At 37.7% G+C, this 21607-nt stretch overlaps 1 non-coding gene across 1 annotated transcript; it reads right to left on the bottom strand.

The window, feature by feature from the left end:
• Positions 1–2622: 2622 nt before the first annotated feature.
• On the bottom strand, positions 2623–2729 carry LOC120283140. The gene has a single exon (XR_005543141.1). It is a non-coding gene; the product is annotated as a small nucleolar RNA R71 (small nucleolar RNA).
• Between the last annotated feature and the right edge of the window lie 18878 nt (positions 2730–21607).

The raw sequence follows: 21607 nt of genomic DNA, 5'->3' as shown, positions 1-21607 counted from the left end.
ACATTTACTCAATAACAATATGTGAAAAACTTGATGAAGGTGAGCACTCTCTAATGACCTGAGATGATAAACCATAGCACCAATTTTCTGTATGGATTAAAAAAGGGCAAAATAACACATTGCCAATTTCTAGTTTCTACATAATGCTAATGAATGGTGCTGGTAAGGTTAAAGTTTAACAAAAGCCTAGTCACTGACATTCAATGGAATATCTGAATGGCGATTATCAGTGAGTTTCTTCATTCAGCATTGAGCTAACAATAGATTTTGTTTCAACTGAGATAACATCACTTGGATTACAGTAGATCATAGTTGTTGGAATAATATGAGAATAGAGTAGGAGGATTGTGACGATATATGATCTAAAATAGAGTCATCTCGGCGCTATAGTGAAAAGAAGTATTATACCAAAATTATGCCCACAGTAAGAATTAAGCCCAAGCTTTAGGAATATCTGAGACAAAATAGTGCAGGTATAACTCCAGGCACTTGTTCAATGCTTCTATTTTCTTCATCCATTCAGGGATGGTAAGAAGATGACATAAACAATGTAGTTCCCATTGCTTGAAATAAAAGAATCCAAAACCTATTTATAAAAATCTTGTCACAAATGTTGACAATAGATTTAGGAATTCCATGTAGTTTCAAACATTATGTACAAACATGCCAACAACGATAAAGCTAATGAATTCATCTTTCAAAAGGATAAAATGCCCAAATTTAGACAAGATGTCCATGACAACATAGATAATTGAGAAGCCCTTAAATAATGGCAAACCCACAATAAAGTCCATTGCAATATGATCCCAATTTTTTTGTGGAATGGGCACCGGCTATATAATCCCTCCTAGGTGTGTATTGGCTAGATTTGTCCCATTGGCAAAGCATATTGATAAGTGCTTGTGTATTAGTAATATGAAGTATTCTTTTCTTACAATGAGCATTACTTTTATCAGATTTTATCGTTCATACATGTGTATTTGTGTTCTTTTTTGCATGTAGGGTTATGGAGACCAGTGTGGAAGAAAGAAACCGAAGTAGATCGTGAATGCACTTTGTTGATGAAATCTTGGAGTGAACAAATGTGAAGACACAAGTTATGCTCATAGACATATGAGTGTGACCTTTCTATTTTGCTTCTTTAATTGATTTCTTTAATTGATTTCTTTAATTGAGTTCTAATCTTGAATGCTTGTTGAATGGGTTTTCCCTTAGAGAGACACTAGAGTTGAGAGTCTACATTGGTAATCCTTGTGAGTGAGTGACACACCATGAGGGTTAGATAAAGCAAGATTAGAGAGGGTCGAGAGGGTGAGTCGAGAGGAAGTGGAACGTCCCCTTTCCCCTCTAGTGTGATTTATCCTACCTCCATGTTCCAAGTGTTCTTTGCAGTCACAATAAAGTGAAGTCCTAAGAGACGAACTCCGCTGGGCTTAGTTACGTAAATAACAGAGTAAAGCGTTGAAGTAATCCTTAGTATCTTGGGCTTAATTGTGACTAGGGGTCTTTCGCCTTGACTAAAAGGTTGGATCTATGTTAGGGAATAGGGTTTATCACTTGGAGTGCCTAGAGCTTTAAGCAACTTTGCACAATGTGAGGTGTTGAGACTAAGCGATTTCTCCGCCGGGGCATAGTGTAGGGTTAGTCATTGTTGACCTTAGGTTTGGGACCATATATTTTAGGATTTCCATGACTCATTAAGCATCAGTTAGGAGACATAATAGTTGGTTATGCACTTGAAGCAATAGTCCTAGGAGCAGCAATGTCCGGGCGCCCCACTTTCTATCGATTACCTTTCCTCTCATTTTTTTATATAGCGTCTCCCTTTCTTGTTCTTTTTATTTCTTTTCATATTGATATTGTTCACACTACTATCGATCCATCTTCACTTTAGTTAAATAGCAATCCTTGTGTTTTTTATCATTATTCCCTATGGATACAACTACCTACTCAACAGGGTATTATTACTTCAATAAACCTGTGCACTTGTAGTACACACGCAAACGGCGTTTTAGCTATTCATCATTTATTCTATTACACATTTTCTTATTCTTCCATCGTTCTGATTTGTTTTTCTTTCTTTGGTTGTAGCTCCAGGTTATGACCCGAGGTAACCCTTCGACATTGGTTGAAGGAGATCCCGAACTTGAACGAACATTTCGTAGAAGGGGAAAAGAACCTGTGCAAGAACAGTCAAATTAAGATGAGGTAGAAGGTGAAGGGTCAGATAGTATGGTAGAACAGAATGAGTAATAGAGGACACTCTCAGATTATTCCAGACCCGCAGTTTTGGGCACACAGTCTAGTATTGTGCGGCCACCGATCATGGCTCAGAATTTTGAGCTCAAGCCAGGCTTTATCCAGATGTTACAGTAGTTGGCACAGTTTAATGGTTTGGCCGATGAGGATCCAAACAATCACATTGAGAACTTCTTGGAAGTGTGCGACATGCTCAAGATTAATGGTGTTATGGATGATGCTATCAAGTTGAGAGCCTTCCCATTTTCTTTGAAAAGAAGAGCAAAGCAATGGCTACATTCATTACCTAAAGCATCAATCACTACTTAGGAGAAGATGGTAGAAGCTTTTCTTGCCTGATATTTCCCTCCTGAAAAATCAGCGAAGCTTAGGAATGAAATATCATCTTTTGTGCAAACAGAATTGGAGTCTTTATTTAAGACATGGGATAGGTTCAAGGAACTCCTGTGGAAATATCCTTAACATGAGTTTCCAGAGTAGATGATCATTCAGACTTTCTATAATGGTTTGAACCTAAGCACAAAGAAGTTACTTGATGCTATAGCAGGAGGTACCTTAAGAAGTAAGACCCCTAATGAGACCCGACATCTCATTGAAGAAATGGCTATGAATAGTTATCAGTGGAACATAAGGGACAAAAAGAAGGTAGCAGGACTTCATGAGATTGATGCAGTTACCTCATTGGCAGCCAGGTTGAATCATTGAGCAAGAAGTTAGACACTCTAACTTTTCCTAGAGTGGCTATGACAAGTTGCATTGGGTGTGGGGGGAGGACATGCTCCATCTGATTGCCCAATTTCTATTTGTGGTACGTCCTCGGTGGAACAAGTGGATTTTGTGGGTAATACAATGAGAAACCAAGGCAATCCATATAGCAATACCTACAATCCGGGTTGGAGGAGCCACCCAAATCTTTCATGGAGTAATCAAGGGCAACAGAATACAATGGCACCACTGGGTTTCCAACAACAATAACAAGCCCCAAATATTTATAATCGAGTTTCAGGCTTGGAGACTCGGATGACCGATCTAGAGAAAGCTTTCACCAAGTTCATCCAATCATTGGATACAAGGTTTCAGTTGGTCGAAGCTACACTTCGCAACCACACCGCGTCATTGCATAATTTAGAGAATCAAGTGGGCAAATTGCGAAGTCATTATTGCAGAGACCTCAAGGAAGCTTACCTAGTGACACCAAAACTAACCCAAGAAAACATGTGAAGGCGATCACTTTGAGAAGTGGTGGTGAGGTTGAGGGTAGGCTTCCGAGTAAGAAGACCAATGTTGAAGTGCCCGAGGTCTTGGAGGTTGAAGAGAGAGCCAAAGAGAAGGAGATGGTACCCCTACCCTACAAGCCAAGAATCCCTTATCCTTCGAGATTAAAAAATAACCAAAATGATGAGTAATACAAGAAGTTCTTAGATCTATTTAAGCAGTTGCATATCAACATCCCATTTGTAGAGGCGTTGTCTTAAATACCTCGCTATGAAAAATTTCTCAATGACCTCTTGACCAACAAGAGGAAGTTGGAGGAGAGTGCATCTGTGATCTTAGATGCTTCGTGTTCGGCGGTGTTGCAAAAGAATATGTCGAACAAGAAGAAAGACCCCCGAAGCTTTATCATTCCATGCAACATTGGTAATTTGGACGAAGAAAAGGCGTTGGTGGATTCAGGGGCTAGCATCAACGTTATGCCTTACATATTCTTCCAAAAGCTAGGCTTGGGAGAGCCTAGGCCCACTCGGATGACACTTCAATTGGCAGACTGAACGGTGAGACATCTAAGAGGCATCATTGAAGACGTACTCGTGAAGGTTGACAAGTACATATTTCCTTTGGATTTTGTAGTGTTGGATGTTGATGAGAATGTTGATGTCCCATTGATACTTGGGAGGCCATTCTTGCATACTTCCAAGGCTCTTATCAACATGGATGGTGGGGAGTTGACATTACGAGTTGGGAATGACAAGCTTACATACCGCCTCGCCGAAGCCATGAGACATTCTCTCAACTTTGATGATACTCTTTACTTTCTTGACACTACCGATGAACTAATAGATGAATATGTGCAAGAAATGATATGTCTGGACCCGTATGAGGGGTTGCTAGACCAAGAGATGGAGAATGAAGAAATCATGACACTTGATCTAGAGCATAATGTACAACCTACCCCGGGGATCATGAAGAAGATGATTTGAAAGATGAAGTGTGCAAAGAGACGTCAGAAGAAATGCCCCAAAGCTAATGGGGATGTGCAAGAATGGAGTAAGGGTGATGAACCCTTGTGCGGTAACAAACTCGACAACTCCCCCTCTACCTTCAAAAGATTATGTTCATTATGCTTTCAAGTTATGGGTAAGAGGAAAACCTTCATCTATGAGCCCCCGTGAGGTAAGGTCAGGTACGTCAAGCTTAGTAACGTTAAACAAGCTCTTCTTGGGAGGCAACCCAAGTCTTTACTGTTTTCTAGGTTTTAGTTTAGTGCTTACATGAATAAGAGCTTAAGTGTTGGTGTCTTAATATTTTGCATGCTTCTGCTATGATTTTCTCATGGATCTTTGGTGTTTTCGTTTGCTTAATTGTGATTTGTGAGTTTCTTGTCCATTTGAGCATGTTTTTCATTGATTCTCTGGTTAGTTTTTCATAGTAATGCAGGCTTTGTATGTGTATAAGTGTGTAGTAGATTTTTGCAGAGTTTGTAATTTTTTCTAAGTCATCCAAAGAAGATACACTGCCGTGTGTTTCTATTCAAAGCTTAACTTCTCCATCCTGAGAAGAACAGGGGCATGTGAATGCCCCTATGAATGACCTTGTGATGGTCACACGGCCGTGGGTAATTTCCACGTAGGAGTGTGTTTCTCTGCAAAGTTCAGAGAGCTATCTCGAGAGCACACAGGGGCTTGTGTCTACCCCTGTGGATAATCCTGTGAACTAAACATAGGCGTGGGTAATTTTCACACCTGCGTGAATCTCTGTAGAGAGTTCTCTGACATCCCAAGAAGACACAGGGGTGTGTGAGTGCCCCTATGAGTACCCCTGTGAGAATCCACATGCCCATGTGGAATTTCCATATGGGCGTGTGAAACACTTAGAGAAATTTCTTGGATGGGCAGAGAAGCCACAAGGGTATGTGAGTGCCCTTGTGGGTCAGACACATGAGCGTGGGGAATTTCCACACGCCTGTGTGAATGTGTTCAAAGGCAAGATGTGTTATCCCGAGAGCACACAGGAGTATGTGTCTTCCCCTGTGGTGCTCCCCTGTGAAGTCACACGTGCGTGGGTAATTTCCACGCCCGTGTGGATGTACAGAACTCAAAAGGCCGCGATTTTCTTTACAAATCTACTAAGCCTTTTTCATTTTCACACTCCCAAACACTCAGAGAACACATCCTTGCACTCTCCCGACTCTTTACCATTGTTTTAGAGGGATTTCACTAGAGTTTTCCGGCCGTTATCTAGGTTTTCATCTTCATCTTGTCGGTAAACTCTCTTTTTCTCTTTTCTTCACCAATCTCATTTTATTTCGATTAAATCTGGTAAATGTGCTTCATTTTCATGATTAAATGGTTGGTGCATGCTTTAGAATGAGTTTAGGGATGAATTTGGATGTATTTTTGGATTGTTAGTATAATTACCGTGTGGTTTTCATGCCCCGTAAATCCACACGGGCGTGTGGAATTTCCACACAACTGTGTGGATTACTGAAGAATGGTTTTGTGAGTTTATTTGATCAATTTTCTTTTCAATTCTTACAGATATGGCTCCCAGAACAAAGAAGGCGGCCGGCAAACATCCCAGAGAGTCCTCCCCTAAGCAAGAGCAGTTAGAGTTTGCTAGTCCCGAGTACTAGGCTCAGTTTGAATGTATGTCAAAACTTATATTCAGTCAGATACAGTTCCCGGATCTCAGTGCCATAAGAGAGATACAGTTGGTAGACGGCATAGCGGATGAGGTCGAGCAGTTACTTGTTGTGGTTAGTTGGCGCCCCTGTTGCTTATTCATGAGCCGACCATTCATATGATGACATTCGAGGTGCTCTCGTCATTTGAGTTTGACTGATCATATTCTGGATTTAATAGTATTGACACCATACAGTTCAGAGTGTTTGGACACCACTATAGTATAAGTATTGTATAGTTTTCAGTCCGTTTGGGTTTGTATGACGAGGCCTGTACAGATACAGAGGAGTACGGCCGATTACCTACTAACTATCCTGGTAGTTTGACCCCACAGAGAGCGTACAGGATATTGTGTGGCCAGGGTCAGTATGATCCAGGAGTGTCGAAGGCTACATGCCTCTCCCGACCAAGTTATAGATACATTCATGCCATCCTGAGAAGATCAGTGAATGGCCATGGTGACAGCACTGCAGTTTTGAGCAGACAGGAGTTGTTATACTTGTACTCCATGGTGCAGAGCGAGCCGATTCTCTTAGGACATATAGTGGCAGAGTATCTGAGACACCAGGGTCAGTATTCCAGGATCAGCGTCCTCTTCTCCGATCCCTACATTACTAGGCTCATCATGGGTATGGGTCTTTTAGATACCATTCGTGGGGCTGAGAACACGATCGTACCCCCACCCTCTCGGCTTAGAGACTATACGTCTGATAGGGATGATCAGGAGATATTGAGACAGGGTGTATGTGATGAACATTCACCAGCGCCAGTCGAGGCCGAGGGTGAGACTGCAGAGGGGTCTCAGCCCGTTCCTGAGCCACATGAGGAGCATATGGATATAAAGGCACTTCCCACAGCACAAGAGCCACCTCCAATGCGCATATTCTCTCCACCTCGAGCCCATGATCATTTTGAGAGGCTCGAGAGTGTTGTGAGGGTGTTACAAAGTGACCTAGCTGAGGTTCGTGCGATACAGGCCTCGAACCATACTGAGGTGATGTCCCGTCTCGACATTTTATAGCAGTTATTAGAGTGAAATGTGACTTCACCATTCATCATGAAGCCCAGAGCTCCACTGATCCCTCAGGCATCTCCAACACCACCATCACCAGTTCGAGCGCCAATTGATCCACTTGTTTCACCATCACCACCACCAACAGCAGAGGCGATCGAGCTTGACATCGACGCTTGATGCGTCTTTACTTTATTTGTTTATGTTTACATATTTTATTTTTGCTTTTTATTTTGGACTTGTATCACTCAGAAAGGATTTTCCTTCTGAGTTTATCTTTATTTTCGTTGTCTTGAGTTGTATTTCATTGGTTTATCTTTATATACTCAAGTTTATTTTGTTTTTGTTGAGCTTCACTGAACCCCCTTGTGTATACGTGCAAATGGTCTTGTGAGTATGGAAATTGAGGAATAGTCATAAACATGATCAATGTGATTTTCACATGGCCTTGTGTTCTCCACAACCCATTGGAACTCAACTCTCAAGGTATTTAGCTCCATCAAATGTACCATTAGGAGTTCAGGGGAGTATTGTTTCAATTTCCCACCTTGACATATGTTTTTTAGTGTTATACTTTTTATTGCCCTTACATGCGTACATTGAGAGCAATGTACATCTCAAGTGTTTGGGGAGGGGGGGGAGTTCACATTACACATGTTCTTTACATAAGTTTTGACTGAAAATGTTCACATAGCCAATGGAGGTTCACCTTGATTGCAATAGTTGTATTCTTAAGTTTAGGAGAATTTTTAACATTGAATTTGCTCATGCTCTAGTTTTTACTTGGATTTTTAGGAATTTTTGCCCAATTGACACTTATAGCAGCACTTACTCATTAAACCTTGTGGAACCTCAAGTTTGATGTTTAAGGGACTAGTGTTACTTTTGTTAAAAAAAAATTATTATATTTGTTTTGGGTGTGCATTTGGGGTGGAAAGAGCTACCACCTATAAAGTATGAAGCTACTCTCATAAATCGGATACTAGTTATGCCCTAATGAGAGAAAGAGCTATCTCATGGGATGAGTGAAAGCTACTACCCCGGTAGAAAGAGCTACCACCTCGAAAGTGTGAAAGCCACCTTAGCGGCAGCTTTGGAAAGGGCTACCTTAGAGGATGTATGAAGCTACTACCATCTCTTTGTTTTGTTTCGTTCTATAAATAAATAAGTCCCTTATACTTAGAACTTTGAGGAGTATACGTTGGGTTAACCTGAGTGAGTTTGCACACACTTACATGATTTCTAGTTTGTTGTCCTTTTTTATTCGAGCTTTTAGCTAGAGCATTGATTTTTCGTATTTGGTGTTGAAATTTTCCTTACTTTTAGAATGGCTCCCTTGTATGCTTTTAGTGAACCTAAGGCCAAGCACTTTCAATATTGCCTTCTTCTATACTTTAATGGTTTATTTTTGCTTAAGGATAAGCAAAAGCTTAAGTGTGGGAGAGTTTGATAAGTGCTTGTTATTAGTAATATGAAGTATTCTTTTTTTATGATGAGCATTACTTTTATCAGATTTTATCGCTTATACATGTGTATTTGTGTTCTTTTTTGCATGTAGGGTTGTGGAGACAAGTTTGAAAGAAAGAAGCTGAAGTAGATCGTGAATGCACTTTGTTGATGAAATCTTGGAGTGAACAAATGTGAAGACACAAGTTGTGCTCAAAGACATATGAGTGTGTGCCAACCTCCATTGTGCTTGAGTGAACATGTAAATTGGAGGGGCACAAAGGCAGACACACTTATATGTTCAAACTTGTGCAATGCTAGCAAGATTGTCGTCAAATGTGATTTTATTGAAGATGCACGTGATCTACCGTATGGATGTATGCCCATTCATGTGGCCTCGATGAAAGTGTGGATTCGGGACAATTTTGGCGGAGTACTGTAGCAGGTTGCTATAGTAAATCACTGTAGCAGTTACTGTTCACAGGCCGCTGAAAAATCAATTCCTACAAATTCACATGGACGTGTGGAAATTCCACACACCCATGTGGATGCCCAATTCCAGCCTATTCAAAGCCGCGACTTCAGCCCGTTTTAAGGATCCTTTGCCCTATCTTTTTCTCATCTTTACTCCATCTTTGGAGGCGCTCACGGCTAGGGTTTGGACCGGCTTTGGCACAGTTTTTGAAGTGGTTCTATTGCCTTCAACATTGTGTTCCTTTGGAAGATGGTTATTAAGGGAGCTTTTGTCGGCATCGATTCAACGAGGTGTGCCCTAGGCTTGACGAGGGAACCTTTGGAGAACATGAGGCTGCTCCACATGACCATCGATATGGACTATAAGGGGGTTTTACTTATGGATTGCATGTTTTTTACTTTTGATTTCATTATTGATTGTATCTTGCTCCATAGAGAGCTAAACCCCTAATGGGTACTTGGACTTATAAACCCTAGGATGATATTGTTTCTTTGACCTTTCTATTTTGTTTCTTTAATTGATGTCTTTAATTGAGTTCTAATCTTGAATGCTTGTTGAATGGGTTTTTCCTTAGAGTGACACTAGGGTTGAGAGCCTACATTGGTAATCCTTGTGATTGAGTGACACACCATGAGGATTAGACAAAGCAAGATTGGAGAGGGTCGAGAGGGTGAGTCGAGAGGCAGTGGAACGTCCCCTTTCCCCTCCAGTGTGATTTATCCTATCTCCATGTTCCAAGAGTTCTTTGCAGTCACAATAGAGTTAAGTGCTAAGAGACGAACTCCACTGGGGCTTAATTGCTCAAACAACATAGTGAAGCATTGAAGTAATCCTTAGTATTTGAGGCTTAATTGTGACTAGGGGTCTTTCGCTTGGACCAAAGGGTTAGATCTATGTTGGGGAATAGGGTTTATCACTTGGAGTCCCTAGAGCTTTAAGAAACTTTACATAGTGTGAGGTGTTGAGACCGAGTGATTTCTCCGCCGGGGCATAATGTAGGGTTAGTCATGGTTGACCTTAGGTTTGGGATCGTATATTTTAGGATTTCCACAACTCATTAAGTATCAGTTAGGAGACATAATAGTTGGTTTTGCACTTGAAGCAATAGTCCTAGGGGGAGCAATGTCTGGGTACCCCATTTTCTATCGATTGCCTTGCCTCTCATTTTTTTATATAGCGTCTCCCTTTCTTGTTTTTTTTTATTTCTTTTCATATTGATATTGTTTACACCACTATCGATCCATCTTCACTTTAGTTAAATAGCAATCCTTGTGTTTCTGATCACTATTCCCTATGGATATGACTACCCACTCACCAGAGTATTATTACTTCGACAAACCCGTGCACTTGTGGTGCACACGCAAAGGGTGTTGTCACATATAGGTCTTAACATACATAGCAATATCCCTGCGCATGTCTTTCCAATAGAATTGGTGTGCTATTCTACCATAAGCTTTCACTTAACCAATATGGCCACCTATTAGGGAGACATGATATTCTTGTAAAAGTTGGAACTTCAGTGAAGAATTATCTAGAATCACTAGTTTATCATTTTGCCATAACAAGTCATGTTTCCAAGAAAAGTGTGAATCAGTGTGATTGTTTGACTGAATTGCTGCAATAATTATTGCACATTTTGGATTATTACTAAAGTTGTCTAACCAAAGAAGATAATGACCACTGAAAAAAAGACCAAGGCAATGAAAAACATCAAGATGAAGCATCAGCAGCGAAATTATCTTTACCAAGTCTATACTCAATGTGAAAATTATAACCAAGCAACTTTGGTAGCCATCGTTGTTGCTGTGGCATTTGAATAGACTGTTGACATAAATATTTCAATTCTTCTTGGTCGGTTTTGATGATGAATTTATGACCAAAAAGGTAATGGTGAAATTATTTAACTGCTTCTATCACAGTAAATAGTTCTCTAACATATGTTGATTATTCCTGCATGTCCACAAATAATTTCTTTGAAAAATAGGTAATAGGATAATGATTCTGGGTGAGAATAGCTCCTATTTCTATCCCAAATACATCATTTTCCAATATGAGGGGTTGGGATAAATCTGGTCATAGGAAAACTAGAGTAAAAGTAATAGAAGTTTTTAATTGATGGAAAGCCATCTGTGAAATTAGAGTCCACTGAAAATTGTCTTTCTTTAGGAGGTTAGTAAGGGGTTGAGCCATAGTTTCATACCCTTTAATGGAACGTCTGTAATACCAACTAATCCTTTAAAAGCCACTTAATTATTCGATATTGTGAGGTTCTAGCCATTGTAAAATGGCCTCCACCTTTTATTTATCCATCTGAACACCTGCAACAAAAATCATATGTCCCAACTATTCTATCTGTAATAGACAAAAATAGCATTTGGAGTACTTAGCATAAAGTTGGTTTTGTTGTAAGGCAAGTAAGACTTCTTCAAGATGTTGAAAATGGCTCTCCCAATCCTTCCTATAAACAAGGATGCCATAAAAAAAATATAAGGCCATATCTATCCTTAACCGAGGAAAAAAATACTATTTATTAAAGCTTGAAAGGTACGTAGCAGGCACATTTGATAAACCAAAAGGCATGACTAGCAATTGAAAATATCTATGATGGATTCTGAAAGCTGTCTATCTCCTTGAAGTACCAACACTTGATGATACCCAAATCTGAGATCTAGTTTGGAAAAAATGTGACCACCATTCAACTCATCCAACAATTCATCAACTGTTGGAATGGGAAAAGCATCTTTGATGGTTATTGTACGTAGAACCCTGTAATAGCTACAAAAACACCATGTGCCATATTTTTTTAACTAGTAACACAAATGAGTAAAAAAGGGTGGGGGATTAAATTTTTTGAGTGGGTATCGAACTTTGCCCTTATTTTAATTTGAGTACTAACTTTCAATTTGTATCAAAATAAGCACTAAGTATTGATTTCATTTCACCAACAAGGTAATTGGGCCTTTCCAGTGAGTTTTTAGTGACGTGGATACTAGAATGTCTGATGTGCACTCTCCACCTAAGCGGATGATGTGGATCGTGGGTATCCATGCAAACATTCTGGCGTCCATGTCACCAAAAACTCAATGAAAAACCTCAATTAACTTGCTGGTGAAATAAAATCAAAACTTAATGCCAATTGATTCAAATTTAAAGTTAAATTTCAAATTGAAATAAGGGCAAAGTTCGGCACCCTCTCAAAAAATTTACCCTGAAAAAGGGCTATTGCAGGGCTTTATCAACCCATCATGTAGCATTTGAGACACCATCAATTCAATTTTTTTTAGCTATGAGAGTAATGATAGGGTTTAACCTTCACAGGTTTAGCATTTGGAAATAATGGAATCTTATCATCACAATTCCTAGATTGGGACTGACTAACACATATAGAAAAGACACTCTGACATATTAGCAACAATGTTTATAAAGTATCAGGTATATCATTTGGAAATTCCAAAATTGGAGTACTATCCATTTATTGACTGAAAGAATACCCATTGATCAAATAAGTGCTTGATGAGGTAGAAGTAGTAAGACTATAGCATTCAACAATGGATTTAGACAAGTATAATCTGTGAAGTTGCTTGACTAAAGCTATTGTATTACCCTATTGTCTCTCGCCACGCAAAGTAATTGACATACTATTTTTGTGAGTGTGTAAATAAGGTTAAGTCAGTCAATACCGCAAGTGCATAGGTCATCAAGTAATGCCTTGTGGGTGAGCACGAGGGTTGTATTCTTCAGGGAATGGTGAGAGGCTCTGATTACTTCCTTTTTGCTTAATCAATAGCCTAATGTATATGTTGTTTCTTAATATTAGTTCTACAAATTACTTAATACAATATAATTGAGGATCGTTAAGTTCAATTGGAAGGAGTTGGGTAATCTTATGATGATTCCTTTGACAACTACTTATGAAATAGAATTAATATGTGATAATTTGATCTAGTATTAGACCAGGGGAATTCAAGGGCCTACTGGTTGCAATCTCTTGGCAATCAGGTCTAAAACACTAGGAAATTTAAATAGAATCTCTTCTACCCAAACATTCTATGTCTGTTTAAGTTCAGGAATTCCTCAAAAAGTGACAAATCAAACCCTAAGCCTAAAGGTATTCAAACCTTAATCCAGAAACCTAACTATGCTTAATCTCTTAGCACATGCATAGATCTAACAAAACATGTGTGTTCTAATACAAGGGTATATCTTCCTCACCACATCAGCAAGATAATCACTAAATAAACATGCGAAATTATAAAAGACTAGAAAGATTTATTGAATTGTCAATAAAGATTCACAAGCAATAATCAAAGTATCTAGACATACAATTCCCCTCAAATTGGGGTCCTATGGATCAAGAATAGAGATGTAAATAAAAATAAATCCATAAGAACAAAGAATAAAGAATTTCTAAACTAACTCCCTCCAATAGATCTCCTATGGTTGAGGTTGAGAGGATCCCAAGATTGTGAAGGTGGTGCCGAACCTTTTTGCACACCCTCCATTATTGATGCATGTTGATACGCCCATGGAAAACTCACCAAAATCTATTGAAATCATGATGAAATTCATCTCCAGCCGCACAGGTCTCCAGAACTCCTGCTGCTCTACCAAATTCACAAAAGAACCTCCCCCGTAATTGGAAACACTAGGGTATTTATAATATTGAGTCCACCACGGCCTCACCACGCCCGTTGTGGAGGTCGTGGTGAGTAAGTTCGTTGTTTGGGCCCCAAGTCACATCCTAGCATGGTCCTTTCTGGGGATTGTGTGGATTAGCCATGGCGTGATAGCTCACAACAGCCATTGTTGAGGCAGTTATAATTTCTGTGTTATTCTCTATGATTCCGCACTACCACGGCTTGACAACGGCTATGATAGAAGTGGACAACGACCTTGGTAAGATGTTACCATGCCCATTGTGAGTCGTGGTAATGCTTTATTCAGTAAGTTGATCTGTTTTGCATTGAAACACCCTCATATTCACTTCTTTGGCCCTAAGGCATAATTAAAGCTCGTGGTGAACAAGAGAATGAAATTATGTACTATTTGGTGCTAAACATGTCAAATCTAATGCTAAATGCATCATAAATGATATATAAAATACGCACTTTCAAGCACTTATCAATAATAAATGGTTGCCATAATAAAATTGGAATGTTAATGCCTTGTAGTCAACAATATGTGGACCTATTGTGGCAAGCCATGATGCTCCTAAAATAATTTCTACTCCATCTATTGGAAGTAAATAAATAGGAAATTGTAAGGCATGCCCTTGTATCTACACCTGTATATCATCAACGAGACCCTCCACTTGTAAAGCATTACCATCACCCACTAACACCTTCAAGTTATTAGTTGGTTAATTGCCAATTTGAGAAAATGAACCACCTGAGGCTTGATAAAGTTATCATCACTACCACCATCAAGTAAGATTATAAATGAGTAGCCATGTATAGATCCAGTGAATCTCATTGTTTTTGAAATTGGAGCACTGTTAATAAATTCCAGTGAGTGTTTAGGATAGAGGTCGTCAGTTAGTGCAGAACTATCAACCTCTATTACAAAATCAGTTTCTCCAGAAGAAGAATTGTCAGGTGGCTCATCATCCCACTGTAACAATAACATTCTCTTATTTTGACACCGGTGAAAGGAATAAATTTTTCATCACAGTTAAAACACAACCCTTTGGCATGCCATAACTACATCTCATTAAAACTAATTTTCTTGAAGGGTTCAGATCCAGACTTTATCCCAGTGGAAATAGAAGAACATAGTGACTTTGGTTGATGAGCAATAGTAACTTTCCTTGATTAAACAATTATACTAATATCTGGTGGAAAGAATAGTTTCTTAGTAGTGACACGAGCAACTACAGAATACTTTTCTTCAAATAATTTGACCAATTATACTGATGCGGTTAAGGAATCAGGTTTTCAAGGAATGATATCATGATGTAATTGTTTTTTCAATCCACTAATAAAATAAGCCAGTAATGGTTTAGGAGCTAAGTCTTCCCTCCCCCACGCGATTAGCCAAAGCAGTAAAGTAGCAAAGCAGTAAAGAAGTAAAAGATATCAAAGCTTGGATATTCAATAAGAGATGGCCCATATAAAGCCTCCACGGATTTTACTGACTATGACCAAGAAGATATTGACCTCGTCATTTGCAACATCTAATACCATGGAATAGTAGGACCATCAAAGAAATCATCGTTGATCTTAAGACAATAGATGTCTATAATGTCATAGCATTTGAAAAATTGCTCAGGTGGGAAACACTACAAGAAAAATACTATATTGGCACAAAAAAATTGGCAATGTAAAAAAATTATGACAAATTGGTTACAACATTTGACACAAAATTAACAAATTGTGTCAAATTATAATTTTTTTTAAAATATTTTTTTACTTCTGTGCCAAATACAGTGCCAAATATACAAATTCCATAATTTTACATGACAGTGTCAAATGTAGTGCCAAACATACTTTTTTTAAAAAAAATAATTTATTAATACTACACCAAATATCATGCCAAAAACTCAAATATAATAACATATTAATACAGTATGAAATGGTCTGCCAAAATACAAATATAATAATATATTAATACCGTGCCAAAAATATAAATATAATATATTACTACCGTGCCAAATACCACGCCAAAAAAAATAATTTATTAATATTGTGCCAAATATTGTGCCAAACCCTCAAATATAATAATATATTAATACCGTGCCAAAAGCCGTGCCAAAATACAAATATAATAGTATATTAATATCGTGCCAAAAATATAAATATAATAATATATTACTACTGTGCCAAATACCGTACCAAACATACAATTGTAATAATATATTAGTACCATGCCAAATACCGTGCCAAAAATACAAATATAATAATTTATTAATATGGTACCAAATACCATACCAAAAATATAATATAATAATATATTAATACTATGCCAAATACCGTGCAAAAAATATAATATAATAATTTATTAATACGGTGCCAAATATTGTACCAAAAATATAAATATAATTATATATTAATACCCCGCCAAATACCGTGCCAAAAATACAAATACAATAATTTATTAATACGGTGTCAAATATAGTGCCAAAAATACAAATATAGTAAATCATTAATACCGTGCTAAATACAATACCAAATATATAAATAAAATTATTTATTTATTTATACCGTACCAAATACCATGCCAAAACACAAAAATTTAATATTTTATAATGAATTTTCACAGTTCATATTAAAAACACAAATATTTTTCTTATCGAAACTCCCTACCCTTTCATCCTCAACAACGTCTCCTTCCAAACTCCTCACCATCATCAGCGCCGGAAACTCCATTCTCCCGGAAATCCTCTCCGCTCCACCTCTAGCCATCTCTTCCTCAACTCCATCCCACTTCGTCTTTTCCTCATTCGCCGCATCTCCTCCCATGTCCCCCAACACGACTTCTTCTTTTTCGTCGCCTAACCCATCCGCATCTCCATCGGAACCACACTCCGCTTCCTTTCTTCCTTCTCCTTCACTTCATTTTGGCCCCGATCGCCTGGAAGTAAGGTTAGGGTTTCGCTTTCAATATCAGTGGGCTGATGCTTTTTATTCTCGTTTGGCGTAGGGGTTTTGAGCGGGCCTTGAGTTTATAGGATGGGTCTGGATTGAAGCGTGTTTAATTGCAGGTGAACTAGGGTTTTGATTGCTTGAATTTTGCTAATAAGTGCTTGTGTGTTAAGAATACAAAGTGTTCTTTCCTTACGATGAGCATTACTTTTATCAGGTTTAAGCGCTAATACATGTGTATTTGTGTTCTTTTGCGCATTTAGGGTTGTGAAGCTAAGTGTTAAGAAAAGAAGCCAAAAGTTGATTGTAAACGCACTATTTGGTAAAATCTTGGAAGGAACAAACGCGAAGACACAAGTGAGGCTCTAAGATACGTGAATGTGTACCAACCTCCATGTATTCAAGTCATTGCAATCAGTTGGAGGGGCACGAAGGCAGTCACATTTGCGTATCCCGACTTGGGCACTGATAGCAAGATCTTCACCAATGAAGCCTTTGATTGAAAAAGAGTTGCGATCTACGGCATAAATGTGTGCCCATTTATGTTGCCTCGATGAAAAGTGTGGAATTGGGAGTGTTTTGGCAGAGTAATGTAGCAGGTACTGTAGCAAATCACTGTAGCAGTCACTGTTTATAGCCGGCCGAAAATTAGGTTTCTAGAGAATCCCCACGGGCGTGTGGAAATTCCCCACGCCCTTGTGGAAATTCCACAGGCCCATGTGGAGAATCCACAGGGGCGTGTGGATGCCCGATTCCAGTCCTATTTAAGCCGCGATTCAGCCCGATTTTAGAAGAATCTTTTCACCCTTCTCTCCAACTTTTCTCCATCTTTTGAGAGGCCGTCGGCTAGGGTTTTGAGAGACTTTTGGCAAGTCTTTGGAGTGGTCCTACGGATTCGACACCGCGCTTCTCTTAGAAGAAAGTTATTGGGGGAGCTTTTGTCAACATCGATCCGGCGAGGTGTGCCCTAGGCCGGACAATGGGACCTTTGGAGAAGAAAAGGCTACTCCATAAGACCATCGACATGAATACCGAGTGGGTTTTCTATGGATTACTTGTTTTACTTTTGATTTCATTATTGATTGTATCTTGCTCCATGGAGAGCTAAACCCCCTAGTGGGTACTTGGATTTTGTAAACCTTAGGATGTTAATGTTTCTTTGACCTTTATTTATGCTTTCCATAATTGATGTCTCTAATTGAGTTCTAATCTTGAATGCTTATTAAATAATTTCTCCCTTAGAGTGACTTGAGAGTTCATTTTGGTAACCGTTGTGGATGGGTGACACGCCATGAGGATTGGACAAAGCTAGATTGGAGAGGGTTAAGAGGGTCAGTCGAGAGGTATCGGAGCATCCCCTTTCCCCTCTGGTGTGATTTATCCTATCTCCAATTCCAAGAGTTCTTTGCGGTTACAATAGAGTGAAGAACTAAAGGATGAACTCCGTTGGGGCTTAGTTACGCAATCAATAGAGTGAAGCGTTGAAGTGACTTTAGTATCAGGGGCTTAATTGTGACTAGTGGTCTTCCGCTTGGACCAAAGGGTTAGATCTACACATAGGAATAGTGTTTATTACTTGGAATCCCTAGAACTCCATGCAACTTTGCACAGTGTGAGATGTTGAGACTGAGCAATTTCTCCACCGGGACATAGTGTAAAGTTAGTCATGGTTGACCTTAGGTTTGGCACCGTATGCTTCAGGATTTCCACGACTCATTAAGCATTAGTTAGGAAGCATAATAATAGGTCTTGCACTTGAAACATTAGTCCTAGGGTGAGCATTGTCCGAGTACCCCACTTCTATCGATTGCCTTTCCTCACTTATTTGTGCCTCTCGTTCTTGTTTCTTTTATTTCTGTTTACATTACATTTCATCAACATAATCATTGTTCATCTTCATTTGGTTAAGTAGCAATCTTAGTATTTTTATTCCTTACTCCCTGTGGATACGATACCCCATTCACCTGGGATTTATTACTTCAACAAATCCGTGCACTTGCGGTTCACACGCAAAGGGCGTTGTCATTTGCTACTTGGGTCTTCAATTAAAGATTGACCGATGATATCGATGTTGTTTAAATTTGGGTTTAAACAACATCAGCTGCTTTTTTTCCTATACTTTTTTTTATCCCATGGATTATATAGTTTTATTCTATTATGGATAATATTTCAGTTGTTTCTATTATTGTTAGGGATTTTGGATTATGTATACACAATGCTATGCTATGACATTTATCTTCTTTCGGAATGCCTTCCATTAAACTTTTTGTGTTGGTTATTGTAGGATCATTGTCAGTTCAAGCAGAGGTTTTTTGAATTTTTTGGATTATTAGAAATTTGGTGGACCCATATTTCTGAAAATATGTGGTGAATCTGCATGTTTAAGAAATCTTAAATGATTATACAGCTATAAGTGGTATATTTTTAAATTTCCAATAATTCATGAGCTATCTGAATTTTTATATTGAATTAAATTAAGAAAGATATCATAGCATGAACTAATGTTGTAGTGATTAAATTACGAACATGTTTTTTTAAAGCTTCTTGCATGCCAGTTGCAGATGTAAAACATGATACATATATTCCAGCTGTTGAATGCTCCATTTAGAGATGTTAACTTTTATTTTGGTGTCTCCGGGTTTTTTTTTTTGGTAGTTCCAAGAGAAAATTTTTATTTGTTGGTTTTATCTTGTGGTGATGATATGAGTTTAACCATATGTGCTGACACTAATTGATATTTACATGCTTTATAATTAATCTTAATATTGCAAAATATTTGTCATTGTTTTGCATGGTGTTATTTTTAATATGACACTTTAAAATGTTGGCATGATCATAAAGAAATTTTTTTAGTATTATGATTATATATAAATAGGTGAAAAGAATATAGCCCAAGCCTTAATGAATCGAGTTAGCTTGGTTTATTGTTTTCAGCTTGGGCTTGTTAATTTTACTATCCATCTTGATTATTCTCTTAGTGAGGAGCCAATCTAAGGAGATTATTTGGGCATCAAAGTAAATTGTTAGGTGATATGTTCAGTAATTCATCAACTTATATCTACCAGTTAACTTCATTACTAAATAGACATTCTTGTCATTGTCATACAAGGGATTTATCACTTTATGTTTTCTGAAAAGTTTACTTGGGCATCAATTAGTTTGTTTAGAACTAATGCCTAGTTGGAAGGAAAGAGACATAATGTCATAAACTCAGGTGGGCTAGATTTGAGTGTAACGAAAAATACATCAAATTGGCATAACTGTCATAAAGGAAAGTGTTTAGTTATGGCATTGTTAAAGGTGTTTAGTTCTTTACCATGCATTCTTTTGATTGTGCTACTAAATATTATATGCTAATCTCAAATAATCTTGGTTGAATCTAAATTTTGGTTTACTGAAGAATGATATATGAAAATTTTCTATCTTTTTTGATACCTTAGTATTATTAAATATTACTATCCTGTATTGTGTAAATAATTTTACATTTATATCTGTCTATGTTGAATATTTACTGAAGTTGACCTAAACAATTCTTGCTTTATTTCAGATGCTGCCTTTTTGGATCATTGGTCACTTGACCAATTTCAGAGCCTTCTTAATAGATCCTATAATGATCCAAAGTTGAAACAGTTAGTACTGCAGGATAATTTGGTTATATTTCTGCATCTACTTGGTTGTGATACTAATGGTCATGCACATTATCCCTATTCATCCATCTATCTTAACATCATCAAAGTTGAAGATCATATTGATAAACGTGTTTATAATCTTGTTGAAAGCTACTTCAATGACAACCAAACTGCTTATATTTTTATAGCTGATCATTAAATGAGTGACAAAGGTTTGGAAACATTTGAAGTGCTCTTCAAAATTTTTTCATGTATTTCCCTCCTGTAATTTATTATGTTCATAATGGTTCCTACTACATCTAAATTTGAATTTTCTTCTGCATTTAGTGATGTTTCTCATGATCTAGAAAAATAAAAAATTGTAATAGTTGAGTTCAAGTTATGGATCTCAATATCTCTGACTTGGCTTTTAACAAAACCGTAAGTGGAAGCTATAATGATTGAGCATCTTGATTGCAACTTGCAAAAAACAAATTACTTTATTTGAATGACTAACATATAATGAATGCAAAGTCACTAAAAGATATTAAGACTATGCTCAATACACTTTTAAATTATAGAACCAGATTTATTGCGTTGTTTTGCGCTATAATTACTTTATCTGTGAATTTCTTCCATGATCCCCAAGTTGCAACTGTAATAGTCATCAGGTTCCATTTTATGTTGCCCACGTATGCACAAGTCACCAAATCTTGGAAAGGAACCACTAATGGGGACTTACACCAGTCAATTTTAGCATCGTTTCTGTAACCACAAACTATAAATATCCATTGGGTTTGTTGCTTCGTTAAGGTAGCTTTTATTTTTTTCCCCTTAAAATAAGTGTTAATGTTGTGCTCATGTATTCACTTGGATGTGCCAAATAGGTCAAGTAGCTAGAGGTCCAATCAGCTTGCTAATATTTTTAATGAAGTAATTAGATTTAGAGTACGTGAAACAAAAAAAAGCTATATATGAATTGTAAAGAAATGATAAGGAATTTGATTGATATACTTGATATACAAAATCAATGTTATGCTCTATATGTTTTTTTTTTATCATGATCTAAACAATGCTTGATGAAATTACTGGTTGTTCACATGCAGAAATGATAAAAGTTGTATGCCCTTATATTGTAATACTTAAATGTTTTCCGCACAAAGCTTGCTAGTTTAACCAGGTTATTTTATTGAATCCTTGGCCACAGCTAACAAATCCAATGTTTATACTTGATTTATATTTCAAATTTGAACTATATAAGAGAGCAAAATCCTTTCCATTTGATTTATGGGTCAAGTATCTTATTATCTACCTCATTTTTATAATAA

Source organism: Dioscorea cayenensis, chromosome 18 (genome assembly GCF_009730915.1).
Source record: "Dioscorea cayenensis subsp. rotundata cultivar TDr96_F1 chromosome 18, TDr96_F1_v2_PseudoChromosome.rev07_lg8_w22 25.fasta, whole genome shotgun sequence".
In the NCBI taxonomy this organism is placed as follows: Eukaryota; Viridiplantae; Streptophyta; class Magnoliopsida; order Dioscoreales; family Dioscoreaceae; genus Dioscorea; species Dioscorea cayenensis.
The sequence above is the reverse complement of the archived record's forward strand: the minus strand, read 5'-3'. Positions and strand labels throughout refer to the sequence as shown.